We start from the raw sequence: 6,644 nt of genomic DNA on the forward strand, positions 1-6,644 counted from the left end.
CTGGGGGTGCCGGCGGGTGCCGGGGGCCAGGGGGAGCTGAAAGGCCGGCAGGTGTGAACGTGGCCTGGCCGCGCGGGCAGCCCACGCCCTGCTGCGGCCCAGCCTGGGGCAGGGTCCTTCCCATCGCTGGGTCACGTCCTCGTCTCCCCGGCGCCCAGACCGAGCTTTGGGCCGCCTCTGTCGCGCTCCCCGGCCGTGTCTCCGTAACCCGGGGAAAGCAGCGTGTCCTGGGACCTCCGGCGGTCTGGCAGAGTTGGAGACACCTGCCTGGGTCTCCCGGCCTTGGCGCTAGGTGCTGTACATACACATAATAAAGGCCGACCCCCTCCCCTAAGCAAGAAAGGCAGGCATGAGATGGGAGGGAAACATGCTCAGAGAAGACAAGTGACTTGCCCAAGCTCACGTGGTAAGTCAGTGGCAGAGCCTGGAATAGACCCCAGGCATCCTGACACTTACCCCGCAGCCTGCCCTGCGCACCACGTTGCCTCCGCCTCTCCAAGACTTCCCCTCCATGGATCTCCAAGCGCCGTTGGCTTCCCAGAGGCTCGCCGAGACGATCCAATTAAAACGCGTAATTTGACTGAGGTTTGTTGTGACATTTCATTTCCACGAGTGATGAGTGAAGGGTTAACTCCAGGGGATTGCGGAGATCCTGGCATGCTAATTGCACGTGAGTCATCCCTGAAATAAGGCAGGGGTGCGAGATGGAGAGGAAAACTTTGCACCTGGAAATATCAGCCCCCTCCCCGCCTACCTAGGGTCACGGGAGTTTAATTCACACCGAGCCATCAGCACACAAGCAGGACCAAATCCTACTTGCACACGCACGCACACGGGTGCTCTCACAAACTGCCTGGCCCCTGGCATCGGCTTCGAATGCTCTTGCTATTTTGGGGACCTCATCTGAATCAATAAGGATTCACCTATTCCCCCCTCGAGGGCTTCACCCCATCTGAATATGGCACGCCTATACCTGGAGGAACCCCCTGCCCGAGCGGGATGCCTGCGATAGGGGCGCCGTGTCCGGAGAGAAAAGAAGGGGGGTGGGGGGAAAAAAAAGAAAAGGCGTGCAGAAAACCTTACATTGCAAGAGGAAGAGGTTTAAATTTTAAAAGATTTATTAATTTAATCTAAAAGCATTAAAAGGTCATGTATTAATCAAAGAGATGCTTAAAACTGTCAAAGTCCTTTGTCGGGTTTGAAGCGCGTCTCGAAAGTTATCATGAAATATATATATCAGCCTGGCACAGGGCTGGGATGAGATGGAGCGAAGCTGGGCACGCTGCAGGCCGGGGCCCCGTCTCGGGGCTCCTCACACTGGGGTGCAGAGCTCCCACGAGGCGGGCGGGTGAGCGAGCGGGCAGTCTCCCTTCTCCCCAGCGCTCTCCCAAAGGTGTGGGCACGTCTGCGGCCTCCCTCCTGGCAGCCGGCGCTGTGATTGAGTCCCTGCCGTCCCTGGCCCTGGCGCGCCTGGTCCTGCTGTGTCACCGACACGGGTCTCCGTTCCATAAGCAATTAGCCCGAGCTGAATATTTATATGGCGTGGATGTGTGCCTCACAGATTGTGAATAACAATGCGCGGGCCCTGAGCCATTCCTCGGGCCGTAACTCAATAGCAGTGGCCGGAGAATCTACATAAACCGCTCGAGCTGATTTCATCCCTGAAGCCCCCGGCTTGAATTTCACCTTGTCATGGCGGCCTAGCCATAGAGGGACACACGTGCAGCTCCAGACATGCGTGCCATGAAGGAGATGGCCGCGGCTCCGAGTACGTCGCAACTCCCGGGGAGGGAGGCTCTGCCCAGCTCTGCCACTGACTTGCTCGGTGACCTAGGCCAAGTCACTTTACCCTATGATGAACATCCCCTTGGTGGATGAGGGTTCGATGCGTGGCGAGCGGGCAAGGGACTGGGGATGGCTGTGGTGCTAGAGACCTGGGTATTTGCCTACAATTAAATGGCAAAGGGGTTTGAGCTACTCCAACCCCCCCAACAGGAGGGGCTGCCTGGGTCCCGAGAGGTCCAATAATCACCTGCTTTGCATCTTCCCACTTGCACCAAGGCCTGTGGCCCCCACGCAGGTGCTGCCTGGGTCTCCTTCCACCCTGCTGACCCGCCCCCTCCTCCCCAGAGAGGCTCTGAAGCCGCCAGACCCAAATTTCCCTCCCACTGCAGCGAGCGGCTGAGGCTGCACTAGAGGTGCAGAGCATGGCGCATTGGGCCCAGCACAGGCCCGTCCCTGCTCCAGGCTCCTGGCAGGAAGCAGGGAACGCAGCAATGCTCTTGCACCCCCAGGATCCAAGCCACAGGGTCGGAGAAGGAACATGGTGATGATGCCCGGGGTCCGCACAGCCTCAGCCCCAGGACACTCTGCACATCTCCTGCCACCTGCAACCCGGCCGGGACCTTTCCAGCACCACGGGCACCTGGCTTCTGCCTCCCAACCCTTCTCCACGTGGGGTTTCTCTCCCCGACAAGTGCCTCGTCAGCAGCCTTTGCACGAGGTAAGGCCACCATCTAGTGGCTGCCGGGGCCGGCCGATGCTGCCGGACTCCCAGGAGCGCAGTCTGCACCCACCCGGCTCCGGCAGCGCTGCCCAGGTCCCAGCAGCATCCACCCCAGCCGGGTCCAGGTTCACCGCAGGGAAGAGGAAGGAGCAAGAACCAAGACACACCTGCAGCAGGGAGACAGGAGAGGCCGCATGCCTGCAGGTGCCGTGGAGAGAGCGTGCGCTAGGGCGACAGTGCGTGCGCTGCATTTACGTCCTTGAATTTCAAGACAGGCCTGCCGGAGCGGTCCCAGGAGATGAACACCTCAGCTGCAGCCACAGGGCTGTATATGTAATGTCTTCCTACCCCACGCGGGCTCCCCTGCTGCATCTGGTGATGAGAGGCTGGAGCCGTGGTCGGCACGCAGGCAGGGTTTTATAGTGCGAGTCACGGCAGTGTTTTAACTGGAGCTGCCCGCGGGCCTCTGCGAGGGAACAGGTGCCAGAGAAGCTGGGGCACGTCCGCATCCGATCCCTGCCCAGGGTCGTGGCCACCGAGTCAGGGGAACGTGCCGATGTGGACCAGGGCTCTGGAAGTCCTGGAGGGGCATGGGCTTGCCCAGGATGCTCTGAGGCCACGTCTGCCTGCATGCAATGGGGACAGAGGGGGGGGAAGAGCCAGGTCAGCGCTGTGCCCCCGGCAGGAAGGACGCGCGCCTGGTCTCCCGGCCCAGCTGCTGCGAAGGAAAGTGCCTGCAATGGATGGCCTGCTTCTGGCAGATGTCTTCTGCAGAGCCTGTGCCCTGAAAGGGGGGCATCTGACAGCCCACAGGGGGGAAGGGTGAACCTGGTGGGACTATGAAGCTGTCAGTTCAGTGGGGCCACGAGCCTGAGAGTTTCACTGGGAAAACAAACCCTGCACAGGCCTGTTTGATGACATGCCAGACACGAGTGTCACTGCTGGTGCCCCCTGCTAGCACGTGTCACTGCCGCAGCCTGCTTGGCTGTCTCCCCTGGACCCAGGCCCTGGGGCGCAGCCTGGGCAGCAAGGAAGCCGCCCTTCCCAGAGGGCCAAAAAGGGAAGCAAAAGCAAAGGGCACCCTCCCCACGCATGACCAGCGCATGCAGAGCCCATGGATGTGCACACACACGCACTCATGCATGCAAACACATGCACACAGCGTTGTGCAGCTTGGAAGAAACAGGGAGCAGAGCATGACTGTGGCTCTTCAATAATTCACCTGCTCCTTCACGTGCCCGTGCTCAGGGCCCACGTCTGCCTCGACTAGCTCAGGCTCACGGCAGGGCTTGCGGCTGCGGAGAACGGTGGAGGCTGCTGCACCCACAGCATCAGCGTCCAGGCAGGGGGTCAGTGCCCAGCTGTGCTATGGGTAGAGTCACGCGGGCAATGAGGCCTCTGCAAAAAGGAAATCACCCCCCTTTTTGTCTCTGCAGGCAGGGGAGGCCTTGGGGGGGCTCTGCTCCTGGCTGGAGGACTCCAGAGCTGCCAGCCCTGCTCCCAGCTGCAACACAGCATCAGCTGCTCCTCATGAAGGCTGGTCTCCAAGGGGATGAAGCTGTCCATGGTCTACCCTGCCCTGCCACGTCCCAGCCCCACAGCAGTGCTGGGAGGGGACGGACCGAATGCACGGCTCGGGTGTGAAAGTACGTGCCCCCCAGCGAGGACAGCTTGCATCCCTACCTGTGGTGTCGGGCAGCTCCCGGGCTGGTGCATCCTGGCATGATGTTCTGGTCTCCGGGCATTCAGAAGGGTCTCAGACCCCCGCATCCCTGTTCCTAGCCCTAGCTGCCCCGTTCCCCCAGCCCTTGGGGGTGCACACAAGACCCCCCACCCAGCAGCTGCGGAGCAAGCTCTGCTCCTGCGGCTGCTTCGACCGCCTTTCTGGAGAATCCCAGGCCCTGCCTTGCCCACCTCCCCGCAATTAAACAAGGCCCCTGCCCCGTCCCTGCCCATCCAGACTTCAATCCAGAGCCGGGCAGGCTTTGCAAGGGAAGGGGAAGTCCCAGCCCAGGGGTTCCTTCCTGACCGCTTGTGGATGCCCTGAAGCATGGGAGCGGCTTCCTCTGGCCGTGCTGGTCAGGGCGTTATCCAGGTCCTTCACTCCCAGTCAGGCCTCCTCCTGCCCCCTTGTTTGGCAAGTTCAGCTCTGGCCCCTCACGCCTGAGCTTCGGTGATCACGGGGCACGGAGAGAGTGGGTGCCCTGCTGAGCGTTGGGATCCCTGGGATGCAGCAGCCTTGTTTCCCCCTGTACGTGGCTGGGGGTCATGCAATGGACCCCGTGCTAGTGCGGGGAGCCAGCTGGCTGCTAGTGGCAAGGAGGTGAGCAGGCCCCCGCCCTGGCAGCGCTGAGTGACTAATCCCCAGCGTGGCACCGCCGCAGACAGAGGAAGAAAGAGCCAGACCCAGGACCCAGTTCCAGCGCCTCATGATCCAGCCTCAGGCACTTGCTCCCTGCTGGGACAGGCCATGAAACCGGGAGCCCGAGTGTGGGGTCCGCCGGCTGCTGTCTGACACCGACCCTTGCTCTAGTCTCTGGAGGGGCCGGTGCCCCTGGGCTGTGATGGGGCCCTGGCACCCAAGTTAGCCCCGAGGGCTTGCAAACCTGGAGGGGTGGAAAAACTGCAAGACGGTGCCAGCAGCTGGGAGACGTCTTTTGCCTTGGAGAGGCTTTGGGAGCTCCAGCGGGCGAGCCTTAAGCCCAGCCAAAGCTGCTGGGCTCCACCGGGAATAGGAGCTGGATGAGCAGTGAGGGGCATGGGTCTTGGCTCGTGCATGGGGAGCCGCTCACCACCCTTGCTGCCAGGCCGGGGCGCCCGGCAGAGACTGCCTGCACTGGGGGGACAAGTGGGGCTCAAACCCCTGGCAGGAGCCAGCTTGAGCTGGCTGACCGCCTGGGCAGGGCCGAGGCTGCTCAGACCCCAGGAAGCAACGGGCCAAAAATAGCCTCTGGCCCCTTCCCCCTTGCGCCAGGGGCTGAGCACAGGGACGGAGGGGGCTGGTGAGCTCAGTCTGTCGCCAGCGCAGCCTGCCTCCGGAGAGAAAGCAGCCGGGCTCCCCCCGGCTCGGCCTGGCTGCAGCCCAGCTCTGGCTGCCAGGCGCAGGAGTCTCTCCATCCGCCCCCCGCTCTGGTTCCTCTCCTCGCCTGACGCCCTGCCACCATTTTCCCCTCCCTCCCTCCCCCTTCCTGAAGACAAGCAGCTTTCTCATCTCATCTTGTTCCCACACAGCTGCCCTCCCACAAGCCAGGGGCCACCCCAGCTCTCGGCGAGGGCGTCCTGGAGAGGTCAAAGCTGCTGGCAGGGAGCTGCAATTTGCCACTGTGGTCAGGGAGGCACGTGACACCCATAAGGCATATGCAGAGGCCAGTGCCAGGCTGCCCATGCCCCAGCTGTGCCACTCCGGGCAGCTCCTGGGACCATTGCAGGACCCTCTCGGTCACGTCCGCCAGGCTGGAAGCAAGTCCAGCCCAGTAACTGCCCCCAACTAGTGTGCATGCGTGCAAGACGTGTGTGCAAGCATGTGCATGCAAGATACACCTGAGTGGGTGGGCAGGTGTGTACAAGGTATGGGTGTGCATGTGCGCAAGGTGTGTGCGAGTGGGCGCATGTGAGTGTGTGTGTGCATATTACTGCAAGGAGTGTGCAAGATGTGTGCATGAGTGTGTATGCATGCACAAAATATGTGCATGAGTGTGTGCAAGGTGGGTGTGCATGCATGTGCAAGGCGGGTGAGTATCTGCACGTGTGCGTGCCTGTGCAAGTCATATCTCCTGCTTCTGCATGGAGAGGCTGAGGCCGAGCGTGCGAGAACCCGGATAGGAACCAGGGGAGCATTAATTAGAAAGCAGCCGCGAGGACAGCGGCGGCGAGGTGAGGCTCTCTGCGAGGGGCTGCACGCAGCCATGCCGCCTGCCACGTCACCCTGCTCCCAAAATAAAGCCTGGCTTGGTCCCGGCACCCCTTGCACAGCTGGAACGAAGGGACTTGCCCAAGGTCACCCAGGCGGTCTGTGGCAGAGCCCAGCTCTCCGGCACCCCAGCCCTGTACTGGGCACCCCTGGGGGTTGTGCAGCTGTGACTCCAGGGGGGTTTCACCAGCCAGCTCCCTCCCCGGCCCAGCTGGCTGCCTGGACACC

Source organism: Gavialis gangeticus, unplaced genomic scaffold (genome assembly GCF_001723915.1).
Source record: "Gavialis gangeticus isolate Ggan-Ray unplaced genomic scaffold, GavGan_comp1, whole genome shotgun sequence".
Lineage (NCBI taxonomy): Eukaryota > Metazoa > Chordata > Crocodylia > Gavialidae > Gavialis > Gavialis gangeticus.